The 13,959-nt window shown below is 38.2% G+C and overlaps 1 protein-coding gene across 1 annotated transcript in view; it reads right to left on the bottom strand.

The window, feature by feature from the left end:
* NEK10 (NIMA related kinase 10) overlaps nt 1-13,959 on the bottom strand; it is a 171,800-nt gene that overhangs the window by 85,155 nt on the left and 72,686 nt on the right. The gene's annotated exons all lie outside the window — the stretch shown is intronic.

Genomic DNA, 13,959 nt, shown 5'->3' with positions numbered 1-13,959 from the left:
GTGATATCTGTCTCTTATTACGCACCTAAAGTGGACTAGTCTCACAGGAAATATGTACATGTGGTTGTTTAAATACATATATCCCAATTCAAAGATCTATTCAGGGTCTCTTGAATTCTGCAGTCAGAAAAGGACTTTAAGAATCTTCAATTCTAGTAACACAGCTATCCTGTGGCACCTACAGTATAAAAATTTTCAGCAGAATTCACTCATTTTTGCCATAGAGATTGGCACTAACACTCTGCAGAATGCCGGGGGCTTTTGCTGTAACTACTCATTGTCATTTATAAGTGGACTGCAATTATTAGAGCTTCACAGATTATTAGAAGCCGCAACTCTCCATTGATGGGTTATATAAACTGTAAAAATAAATGTTAGATCATAGTCTCAGTTTTCTTTCCCCCACTCAGCAGGATACAATTACAAACATTAATTGTGTAATCACATTGAGACCATTTCACATAAAGATATAATGCATTTAGGATTTGTTCTTTTTATGCATCTTTTTATGCTGATTAGGAAAAAACTTGCTGTGAGTATAGCCTATTATACATTTTGGGGCATACCAAATGCTTTATAAATTGCACTGAATTATTTTTTATTTTTTAATACTTGTTTCAGGAACAATCTAATGAGACTTATAGACTCGAATACAAAAGCTGATTTTTGTAGCAAGCTTCTCCCTGCTTCACTGTCTCATTATTCCTGAAGAATGTCATCAAGTACCACTTTTCACATTATAAAGAAAACGTTACAGTTATCTAATTAAGCTCAAGTTCTCATGTGCATAGTTGTCTAAACTGGTTTCATGCCTCTGGATTTTCAGAATTATCATCTGCAGTTCTGACTAATTATAAGAACAAATGCAAGCATCAACACAAGAGTTCCAATATCACATAAAGAGCCTTTGGGAGACAAGAAACAGAAAATGTGCATTAAAATTCTAATTTACACTTATTATTCCTTCAGACACATGTTAGAACACATCTAAGACAACCGCAACAGACAATATACACCAGATGCTAAAATTTGAAGTGGAAAGCTTAATTTCAACGTGACTTCTGCTTAAATATTATATAAAACAATGGTCACTATTTAGTTCAACGATCAGAAGTATGTTTCTTTTTATGCAACAACAAATCTTGCAAACTGTCAAGCTGTCAGTTTAAAATGAAATATTAAAGATAAATTATATTTGTAATTTCTGGCAAAGTGCTATCCAAGCTTTTAAAAATATTCTAAGGGTGCTCCTTGCATGTATTTGAAAGGCACATTTAAGAACTGATTCCTTTTTACCATAAATGTTTTGCAATGAATCAACTGCAATTTTTCATAATAGGTTTTCCTTCTTTTATGGAACAAGACCCCTATCACTTCAAAAGTACCAAAAGTTTTCACTTGTTGAGTCGCATATCTTTCAAAATGAATTTCACACAGATTCTCTGTGCAAATAATGCACCTGCTGAACCAGTCCACTAAACAACAGATGCTTATATAAAATGGAAACAGAAGATGTGGAAATAACAATATGGTGGAGGGGGAGTATCAACAATAGCAAATCAGGTTATTTATAATTCTACAGTCAATTTGTCTTCTGTTTTAGCATACATGGTAAGTTTAAGTAAGTTAAAGATAAGAGGATAAGAGGCCACAAAGTTAACTTTGTTCCCATGCTGAATAATTCTTTCCTTAATTGTAAGAAAAATTGGCTGCCTTGCTTTTTCTTCCATGATTTCAAATTATGAAAATCCAAAATGTGAGTCTCTCACTAAACCCATATTTCTAGAGATTCCTATCTCCACTGCAGACATAGGTGAAGGTGGTCCAAATTATCTCTGATTTTTTAAAGCAGATGGCCACTTACTTGCTCTTTTTAAACACAAACTAAGATCCCCAAATCTGCAACAAGGTTCATATGAGGTCGTGGGGGGGAGCTCTTCACAGAGCACAGGATCAGGACTTATTTAAAAGTACTGAAAATATAATAAAGAATAAATATTTCAATGAGCATTTTAGTACAATACTTACAGTATAGACTCACATGTTTCATGACATGCCATGACAAAATATGGGAAAGGAAGACAAGTATGTATGACAAATGGGTTTAAGTTGGGACTCAGGGTAGGGTGGATAAGGTTTAGGAGCAGAGTATCAGCTTTGTACCCCACAATCTGACCTCTGAACACAGTAAACGTCAAACTTCAGAGTAGGAAGAAATTGTTTTAAACATCCTAATTGGCAAAGGGACAAAACTGGATAAATGCCCAAATTGGATTCTCATGTGACCTTATGATGAAGACGGCATTTTTTTTAATCTCTTAGTAGAATTCTTCCTTCTCCAGGGGAATAAATTAGTGACACCATCAACTTTTTGTCAGACATGAAGGGGAGAGACTCTGCTCTGCATGCATATTTATATACAGTAATCAGCCAAAGCAACTACACAGATTTTAATATTTCACTTTTCCACACGATTCTACATCCACCATTTCAATGACCAGGCACCTAGATTTGTATGAAAATATATTTGTTTCATGTATATGCGTGACTTTAAATTTAGTAAGATCATTTCAACACAAGTTTTAATTTTTTTTTTTCAAATGGCAATAGGTACAATTTATATTTTACATGCAAATATGTATTCTGATTTTGAAATAGGCTCAGTTGCTCAAAAATTATACTCCACATGATAAATTTATAATCCAACAAAGCTTAACCAGAATTACTTAGCAACCTACGCTACATGTACCCAGGTAAACCAGATCTTTGAAATATTTGCCCTCTAAATAACCATCAGTTGCCTTGAAAATTGTCCTGGTAGAGCCTAATAATGCATCCTGTAACGTTAAACATAACTTAAGCATAAAAACTTTGAAAATCCTGATACCACTTCTACTATTAAAATAAAATATGGAGAATATACCTACCTTATATCTCCTTCATATGTATCTGGACCACATGGGAAAGAAAAGGTTACTTTCCATTCTAACTATGGTTCTTCAAGAGTTGGGATGTACCCCCTCCCACATCCTCACTACATCCATGGACCTTATTTGGCACCAATTTTTTCCAGTGCTGAAGTCATCCTTGAGTGCCCATCTTTAGAAATTAAGAAGGCTCTGTACATTCATAGGGTTAGATTGCTGATCTGATGTTGGTCTAGACATATTAGGACTCCTTGATGATGAAGGCAAGGAGCATCTGCTGTTGGTGCAGGTTCAGGTTGTGAAGGCCCTACACACTGAGCAGCAATCACAGGAAGGAGCTTCCCCCAAGCAGAACAAACAGTAGATACACACATACATCTGAGAACATGGAGCAAGATTAGACACCACTTGATTCTCCCCTTCTTATCCGAGACTTGGAGGCATGGTTGGCAAGCACCAAAAGGTCTGATGACTTTAGGTCCAGAAAAAAAAAAGTCCAACAACACAAATTACCTGCCAGTTACTATCTAACTAACAAACAGTTTATCTGTAGAAATTAAGGGGCTTTTGTATCAAACACCCCAGAAGTAGCTCCAGACATAAATAGATGGTCTCTGGTTGCCTGGTTAGGTTAGGGCAATATGGCTCTTTTATAACATTGACAGACAGGGTACTTGTGTGGCTCCAACAGGCACTGTTTTTCTCTGAAGCTCAGTGGCAACAGAGGACAAAATAAACAAACAAAATGTTAAGTACATTGGAAACAGGAAGCTGCCAAACAGTCAGCGGGTCCACTGGATTATTGAGGTGCTAAAGGAGCACTCAAGGAAGACAAGACAATTGCAAAGAAGCTAAATTAATTCTTTGCATCAGTCCTTCACTGCAGAGATTGTAAAGGAGATTCCCATGCATGAACCATTCTTTTTAGGCGATAAATCTGAGGTACTGTCCCAGACTGAGGTATTGATAGAGGGTGTTTGGGAACAAATTAATAAATTAAAGAGTAAGAGAAGGTTACTCACCTTGTGCAGTAACTGAGATTCTTTGAGATGTGGGTCCCTGGGGGTATTCCCCCAAGAAGGAACTCAAATATGAAATTGGAGAACTACTAACTGTGATATGTAACTTCTCATGTAAATCAGCCTCTGTACCAGATGACGGGAAGATATCTAACGTAACGCTGATTTTAAAAAAGGCTCCAGGGTGATCCTGGCAATTGCATGCTGGTAAGCCTAACTTCAGAACCAGGCAAATTGGTTGGAACTATAGTAAAGAATAGAATTATCAGACACATAAATGAGCATCTTTTGTTGGGGAAGAGTCAATGCTGCTATTGTGAAGAAAAATCATGCCTCATCAATTTATTAGAATTCTTTGAGGAGGTCAACAAACATGGATAAGGGTGATCCAGTGCATATAGTGTACTTGGACTTTCAGAAAGTATTTGACAATGCCCCCCATCAAAGGCTCTTAAGTAAAGTAAGCAGTAATGGGATAAGAGGGAAGATCCTCTTATGGATCAGTAACTGGTTAAAAGACAGGAAACAAAGGGTAGGAATAAATGGGCAATTTTCAGAATGGAGAGAAGTAAACAGCAGACTCACCCAAGGATCTGTATTGGGACCACTTCTGTTCAACATATTCATAAATGAACAGGAAAAAGGGATAAACAGTGAGTTGACAAAGTTTGCCGACAATATAAAATTACTCAAGATAGTAAAGTCCAAAGATGATTTAGAAGAGTTACAAAGGGATCTCACAAAACCGGGTGATGGTAGATGAAATTCTATGTTGAGAAATGCAAAGTAATACACATTGGAAAACACAATTCCAACATGCATATAAAATGATGGGGTCTAAATTAGCTGTTACCACTCAAGAAAGAGATCTAAATATCATAATGCTGCTATATAAATCCTTGGTATGCCCACACATTGAATACTGGGTGCAGTTTTGGCCGCCCCAACCAAAAAAAGATACATTAGAATTCAAAAAGATACAGAGAAGGGCAACAGAAATGATTCAGTCATGGAACAGTTTCCATATGAGAAAAAATTAACAAGACTGGGACTGTTTAGCTTGGAAAACAGATGACTAAAGGGCAATATGATAGAAGTCTATGAAAGGAGAGGTATGTTGATGAGGCTTTCCGGGACACTAGATTTGTCCCACCTCCGGTCAGACAGTCCCTGCGCTCTTAAGGAGGATAAAAGGCCCAGAGAAGGAGAGCAGTCAACGGGAACAGAGGGAAACCTTCCCACAGTTGGGACCCTCCTTCCAGATGATGTTGGGGTTTCCTCTCACACTGAGGTTACCTCTCCGGGGGAGGGAACTCCAGTCATTAGGAAAAGGCAGGTGTTAGTAATGGGAGATTCAATCATTAGAAACATAGATAGCTGAGTTTATGATGACTGGGAGAACCATATGGTGACTTGCCTGCCTGGTGCGAAGGTTGCAGATCTCTCTAGGCATCTAGATAGACTAGGCATCTAGATAGACTGGGGAGGAGCCGGTGGTCGTGGTACATGTAGGTACCAATGATATAGGGAAGAGTAGGAGAGACGTCCTGGTGGCCAAATTTAGGCTGCTAGGAAAGAGACTGAAAACCAGGACCTCTATGGTGGCATTCTCAGAAATGCTTCCAGTTACACGCGCAGGGCCAGGTAGGCAGGCAGCGCTTCAGAATCTCAATGTGTGGATGAGACGATGGTGTAGAGAGGAGGTGTCTAGATTTATTAGGAACTGGGGAAACTTTTGGGATGGGGGAGCCTATACAGGAAGGATGGGCTCCACCTAAACCAAAGTGGATCCAGACTGCTGACATTTAACATTAAAAAGGTTGCAGAGCAGGTTTTAAACTAAGAGATGGGGGAAAGCCGATTGCTGCAGAGGTGCATGTGGATCGGACAGAGACTTCTCTTAGAGGAGAGTCTATTGATAGAGATTCTCTAGGTTTTAGTCAGGAGGAGAGGATGGAAGAGGATAAAGTATGGGCCAGATCCGATGAGAAACATTCACAGAAAGAATCCGACACATCAGAAAAGGGCAGACAAATAAATAGTGACAAGTTTTTAAAGTGCTTGTGCACAAATGCTAGAAGTCTAAATAATAAGATGGGTGAACTAGAGTGCCTCGTGTTAAAGGAAGATATTGATATAATAGGCATCATAGAAACCTGGTGGAGTGAGGACAATCAATGGGACACAATCATTCTGGGGTACAAAATATATCTGAAGGACAGAACAGGTCATGCAGTGGGGGGAGGGAGTAGCACTATATGTGAAAGAAAATGTAGAATCAAATGAAATAAAAATCTTAAATGAATCCACATGTTCCATAGAATCTCTATGGATAGTAATTCCATGCTCTAATAAGAATATAACAGTAGCGATCTATAATCGACCACCTGACCAGGACAGCGATAGTGACGATGAAATGCTAAGGGAGATTAGAGAGGCTATCAAAATAAACTCAATAATAGTGGGGGATTTCAATTATCCCCATATTGACTGGATACATATCACCTCAGCACAAAATGCAGAGACAAAATTTCTCGATACTTTAAATGACTGCTTCTTGGAGCAGCTGGTACAGGAACCCACAAGGGGAGAGGCAACTCTTGATCTACTCTTGATGAGTGGAGCACAGGATCTGGTCCAAGAGGTAACTATAACAGGACCACTTGGAAATAGTGACCATAATATAACAACATTTAACATTCCTGTGGTGGGAAGAACACCTCAACAGCCCAATACTGTGGCATTTAATTTTAGCAAGAGGAACTATGCAAAAATGAGGAGGTTAGTTAAACAGAAATTAAAAAGTACAGTGACTAGAGTGAAATCCCTGCAAGCTGCATGGACACTTTTCAAAGACACCATAATAGAGGCCCAACTTAAAAGTATACCCCAAATTAAAAAACACAGTAAAAGAACTAAAAAAGAGCCACCATGGCTTAACAACCATGTAAAAGAAGCAATGAGAGATAAAAAGGCATCTTTTAAGAAGTGGAAGTCAAACCCTAGTGAGGTAAATAGAAAGGAGCATAAACACTGCCAAATTAAATGTAAAAATGTAATAAAAAAGCCAAAAAGGAGTTTGAAGAACAGCTAGCCAAAAACTCAAAAGGTAATAACAAAATGTTTTTAAGTACATCAGAAGCAGGAAGCCTGCTAAACAACCAGTGGGACCCCTGGACAATCGAGATACAAAAGGAGCACTTAAAGACGATAAAATCATTGCGGAGAAACTAAATGAATTCTTTGCTTCAGTCTTCCCGGCTGAGGATGTTAGGGAGATTCCCAAGCCTGAGCTGTCTTTTGTAGGTGACAAATCTGAGGAATTGTCACAGATTGAAGTGTTGTTAGAGGAGATTTTGGAATTAATTGAGAAACTTAACAGTAACAAGTCACCGGGACCAGATGGAATTCACCCAAGAGTTCTGAAAGAACACAAATGTGAAATTGCGGAACTATTAACTATGGTTTGTAACCTGTCCTTTAAATTAGCTACTGTACCCAATGACTGGAAAATAGCTAATGTAACTCCAGTATTTAAGAAGGGCCCTAGAGGTGATCCTGGCAATTACAAACTGGACAGTCTAACGTCAGTACTGGGCAAATTAGTTGAAACAATAGTAAAGAATAAAATTGTCAGACACATAGAAGAACATAAATTGTTACACAAAAGTCAACATGGTTTCTGTAAAGGGAGATCATGTCTTACTAATCTATTAGAGGTCTTTGAGGGAGTCAACAACACGTGGAGAAGGAGGATCCAGTGGACATACTGTACTTAGATTTCCAGAAAGCCTTTGACAAGGTCCCTCACCAAAGGCTCTTACATAAATTAAGTTGTCATGGGATAAGAGAGAAGATCCTTTCATCGATTGAGAACTGTAACCTAAGCCCTGCCACCCAGGGCTGAAGCCCTCTGGCTTTGGCCCCAGGTGGTGGGGCCTAGACTTCACCTTCAGCCCCAGACCCCAGCAAGTCTAATTCCACCCCTAGTGACCCCATTAAAATGGGGTCACGACCCACTTTGGGGTCCCAACCCACAGTTTGAGAATCCCTGATCTAAATAATACATTTCTTTGTTTGATATTTGCGTCCTTCAAATATTGTCAGACTATTATTCTCCCACTTTATTATTATTAAGACAAGCTGTATATATTTAACTCATTTAATCTTTTCTCATAAATCGATCCCTCTAGTTCCTTGTTTTTAATACTCTTCTCTGAACTTCGTCAATTTGTCAGTATCTTTCTGGTAATGTCATGCCCATAATGAAAGACAAAATTCCAGGTGTGGTTGCATCAGAGATGTAATGAGAAAGACTATTACCTCCCTATTTTGAGATATGCTGGCTTTGTTTATTGTACCTCAAGCTGCATTGGCCTTTTGGCTGCCATATCACACTCATGATGAAGTTACCATTCACTTTCACTATTACATTTCATTTGGTATCACAGCTTTGAAGGTTTCTCCCTCCAAGGGAATAGCTGTATTTTCAATTATTTTCCCCCAGTATAAATGTTTTCTTGGTTTAAGTTGAATCTTATTTTATTATACTCTACCCACGTGAAAGGAAGGATGGTCCAATGGGTAGGGTACTAGTACAGGACTTATGAGAATTTGGGTTCAATTCCCTCCTCCACTACAACATCCTGTGTGATCTTGAGCAAGTCACTTCACCTCTCTGTGCCTGTATTCCACACTTGTAACGTGGGAATAAATAGCACTTCCCCACTTTAGAGGGATGTTGTCAGGATAAATACATTCAAGATACACTCAGATGCTTCATTGCTGGGGGCCAGATAAGTACCTTGGATAGATTTACTTGTATTATTCCTTTACCCTCACTGGTGTTTATGACTCGAGTCAGTTTAGTTTTATTTGAAAGTTTCATTAATGTGCAATTTACTCTACCATCTGAATCATTACTGAATATATTTTTTAAAAAAGGGATAGGATGTCACACAGGGCCCAGTAGCACCCCTGTAAGCACATCCCAAAAATGGAATGTTTTGTCATTTACTGTATCATAGTCTGGTCTTCCAGACAGCAGGTTTCAATCCATGTGATAGTATTTGTAGCAAAGGTGATCTGAATTAATTTTGATTGCACTGTTTCCTTAGCTACTGCATCTAAGGCTTCACTAACATCCAAATATGTTTTATTTAACCACTTTTTTTGTAATTACATTCAAAATAAGAATGAAATCCAATTGGTTTAGTAAGATCTAATATTCATGCAAATTGTTGATGGCTCCCTTTTCTTTCAGATGTTTAGTGATTTTTTTCTATCTACATTTATTCTGTTGTTTCACTGGGGTTAGAGGGTACATTGAAAAGACAGGATCACTTTTCTTCCTCTTTCACAAGATTAATAATACATGTGTTTTTCCATCAATCTTCCATTAACTTTGTAGTATTATTCTAACAAAAGGATTATCTAAAAACAAAAACAAACAACAAAAAGCTGCTGCTCATAAAACACAATGGAAAATTAAAGTATAAAGTAGAAGAAGAATTTGCATTTGCAAAGAGCTTCTTCATCCATAAGTTTCAGAGTGCTTTACAAAGACTGGTAAACACTATTACATTTATTTTACAGAGGGGGGTAACAGCAAAGTTAAATAATGTATCCTAAGTCACAGCAAAGCAAGGAATTTTTAGCTTGATTTTTTTCTTTTGTGTGTGTATGTGTTCAGTTCTGTTTTTCTGACAGCACTCATGCAAAACTTCTTCTTTCGTTAATCAACATTCAGAAACAATTATTAAACTTTTGGTGCCATTTCAGTCAAACCAGATCAAAAATTAAATCCAAATGGAAATATGATCTACTCCTCTTTATTATTACTCCCTCAGCTAAACAACTGTAGACCCCCTGATCAATGGAGCAAACTATCCCTTCCCAGGAGAAAGGCACTTTCTGCATCATGGTCCAAAATGTGAGGGAGAGCGAGAAAGGCATTTCCTCGAATCATCAGGAATCATAAAAGATGTCTCCTCAAAAGCTGAAAAGGAAAAAATGTTTGATGGTGGCTAAAAGGCAGGAGATGACAGAGCACATCAACTTGCCAGCAGATCAGGAATAGACAGTAATGACAAATGGACATAGGGTTAAAACCCCAAAGACGGAGTGTGGCCTTATCACAGGTAGAGCATATCTACCTTTGATGGGTGTTTGAGAGGCCTATCTCTTTGTCAATTTGGCAACATTTATACAGCTTGCCATACCAATAAAGTCTCACTGAAAGGAACAGGATCTCTACATTCAATCATAACGTCAGAACCTATTTCAATTTCTGCTCAGATGTCGTCTTGTCTTTTCATGTGGAGATCTGGTGGTCAGAAGTAGCTGTCAGATCCATGATTAAGACATACACATTAAATATTTAACTTATGTTGAGGCCGACTGGTCTATACTTGATTTGCTGTCATCATAAGATCAATATCTTTGTGTGTGTGTGTGTTTGAAACAGAGAGGTGGCTAGCGTATAGAAAAGGAAAAATCATTTTCCATACCCATTCAGTTTTTATCACCTCTTCTAAGAATGCCCTCAAGAGATACAGATAATAAAGATTCTATCACTACTAACTTGGGCCACATTGTTTCTAGTAACTTAGTCTAGTGAAAGGCTCCATAGCTCATTATCAGTCCTCAAAGGCATTCAGTTCCTCAATTTTTAATACATTAAATACAAACACATTAGTTTAATATATTTTGTATTCAAAACATAATATTGCTGGAGATTTGAATTCAAGGACATAACCAATTTAAAGGAATTTAATTAGCATGATTGTTCAAAGAACCAGAATAGAAAAACACAACAATTACAGAACATAATTATATAAGCTCACTCTCTAGACATAGGGTCACATATAAAACAATGTCTGCTGCTGTTTCATGATGCTAAAAAAAAGTGCTTTTACAATTCCCCGAACAAACTGATCCAGTACTTCCTCTCACAAGTCAGACCTGAATACAAACATGCTTAGTACATACAGCGGTATGTTTTTCATATCACCTCAGCTGCTACATATAATCCATATTTAACAAATTTGCATCAGATACAACTTATTTTGACATGTATTAAATTGTTTCTGTACTGGATTTGTCCCAGAAGTCCACTGTATTTCAAACTACCCAAAACTATTATCCTACCAATTCAGAAGAAAGCAATTTCTGCCACTCTAAAATGACACTGCTGTATTTCTCTTCCCTCTCTCTCTTTTTCTGCGGGGACTATACTGATGCTGCTATATGCATTGCCAGCATTCCGGTTATATTATAGCCTTTCACCTTTCTTATAAGTCATCAAAAACAATTCAGTCCTAGTACTCATAGAGTCTTTGGGAGTGCTGTTTAGTGACTTATGTGAAATAACTTGAGGAGCTCATCTAGTTCCTCATGGATAGGTTTCCATATAAAAAAGACCACTATAACAATTGGCACTAACTGGTTCCCCTGAAGCATCCAGTGCCTTCATCTCCTTGCAAGTCCTACTAACATTCATACATAATCCCAGGTTGTAAAGAGTTCAATGCCCTTTTAAAAGGGGATTATTATATAACTACACTACTATAACTTCAATATGAGGATATCAGTCACCAGTTCCTGCCTTCTCTTCTTGATTGAATACAAGGCAAGGACCATTGCAGCAATGATTTCTGGTGAAGAGCAGAAGAGGAGCTGACAAGTGGTGTCCCAGAAGACCACATGCTGGGACACTGCAATAGGAAAGTGGAATTTCACCCTGCTGCCTCTTTCTAAAGATCCAGATGGGAGAGGACCAACAGAGTCCAAACACTGATTTGTGTTTGGGGGTAACCAGGTGAGGAGAGACAGGCATAAAAACCTAGGAACAACCAATATTTTAAAACTAAAAGCAATATCTTTAAAGCTTCAAATGAGTAAACAGAAACTCACAGAGGATGCTCAAATAGGAATTTAAGATGAATTGTTAAAGGTCCTATTGTCAGATCTAGCTCTGCTATGTTTGGGAGAGGAAAGGAAAGGCTGAAGGCAGCCCTACACCATTATACCTCAATGATCCTGGAGCCAACTGGGGGTTTGGTCCTAGGCATAAATTAGAACAGCCTAAGAACTGCTCTCCCTTGTGACTGGCTGCAACTGCCCCGAACTGGCTGTTCCAGAAACTGAGGGTTGCTGGAGCCCTATAGCTCTTCAGCAACACCTCCTTTGTCCAGCCATGACCCTACATACCTTCTATAAAAGATGGAAAGAACTGGTGTAGAGCCAGCTATCCACGACACACACACACAGAGCAGCTGTACTGGAGATCAGGATATCAACCTGAATGTTTAATGATGTTTAAAATCAGTCATAGGGACTCACTCCTGGATGCCATTTTAAATTTGGGGGTTTCTGAAGAATGAATCACAATTACCATTACTGCTGCAAAAGGATTCACAAGTCAAAGCGGTACCAGGGACTGAAGTCAACAGCAGCCACAAGCCTCCCGGGGTGCCAGAGCCCAAATGTCTACACTGCAATTTTAAAGCCCCACAATCCGAGCCCTAGTCAGCTGACACAGGCCGGCTGCGGATGTTTTATTGCAATGTAAACATACCCGAAAAGGTCCGATAGAGGTATCTAAGCGTATCACAGCGTTAGACTTCAGAACTTACAGTGTGCAGTATTTATAGCCTGCTTATCTGTCATTTACCCACAGTTTCTTTTGTTTATCTCCTGTGTCAAATAAACTTTGCTTTATTTACAATAGTTGTAAGTGATCATTTACACTAGTCATAAGAAGATTTGCTGGAAGTTCCCAAGGGAAGGAAACCAATTTCTGACATTAAGGAAGTCGGATGCATGAGCATCAGGTCACAAGTGAGGGCATAGCAGGGCCTGCACCAAAAGGGTATTGCAACAAAGCCAAAATAGGCCAGTGTGGGAATACGGAATGTTTGGAAAGTGCAAAATTCCCACTCCGGTTACTATAAACATATTTCATTAATAAAAAATATAGGGAAATGAGCTAAACAAATCTTAGTAAAAGTTTTGCTCAGAAGTCAGATTGCAAAACACAATTTATGGAATCTCCAATCCAGAAATGATATATCAATTCTAGGAAGATGACAATTCTTTAATTCTTGAAGCTCGGTTTTCTAGCAATACTAGCAGCAATTCCTAATTTAATTGGCAGCCTTGGAAATCAGTCCACAGTACGTCAACTACTACTTGCTGAAAATTGAGTTTGTGCTTTCTGTAATATCTTCTGTAATGTAGAATGACACTGAAAACAGCTTTTGAGAATGGGTGTATTTGTGATTTGTGATGTACATCATGAAAGAGAAAAATCTTTTAATACTCTGCATTGCAAGCATTTACTTCTATTAGAGAGATCTGACATTCATCTGATCATCTCAGTTACAAGTACTCTTCACATTTCGAGTTGAACTTTTTGGACAGGATCCACTCACCATTCCATTAGCTGGAGATATTAAAATGCTAGTCAGTAAGGCAACATAATCTCATTGAAATTTCGGTAATCGGTTTGGTATTGTAAATTAACATAAAATGGTTCCTAATTTTGATTTGCCCTCAAATATAGATGTCAAAAGAAGATGCAGCTCATTTGTCAGAGAGAGTGCATTGACTAAGGCAACAAACTTTTATAGCAAAACTGTGAAATTACTGAAAATGATACAGCTAAGAAAACATAAAGGAGGAAATTTCTAATTGGCTTCTTAACCTCTAAGTGTCAAGATATCCTTGTGTGAAATACAATAGAATCCCACCATAGGGACTGACAAGGGTAATCCATGTTTTGATCACAACCAAAGGGGGATCATTACAACCAGTCTATCAAACAGTGAAATTCCCAAATGCACACATGCAGTGAAGCAAAAATGTCCATCCTGCAATGAGAGAGCAAGTTCCACCAGTATTTTAATGCCAGTCAAGGTAATTAGCTCAAAGTGGTACCCGCACATGCTATACCACTATTTACACGCAACTGAGTTGACAACTAAAAGGTGTGTCATTCTTTCCTATCTTTG

This window comes from Natator depressus, chromosome 2, assembly GCF_965152275.1.
Source record: "Natator depressus isolate rNatDep1 chromosome 2, rNatDep2.hap1, whole genome shotgun sequence".
In the NCBI taxonomy this organism is placed as follows: domain Eukaryota; kingdom Metazoa; phylum Chordata; order Testudines; family Cheloniidae; genus Natator; species Natator depressus.
Note: the sequence above shows the minus strand (reverse complement) of the source record. Positions and strands in the feature narration are given on the sequence as shown.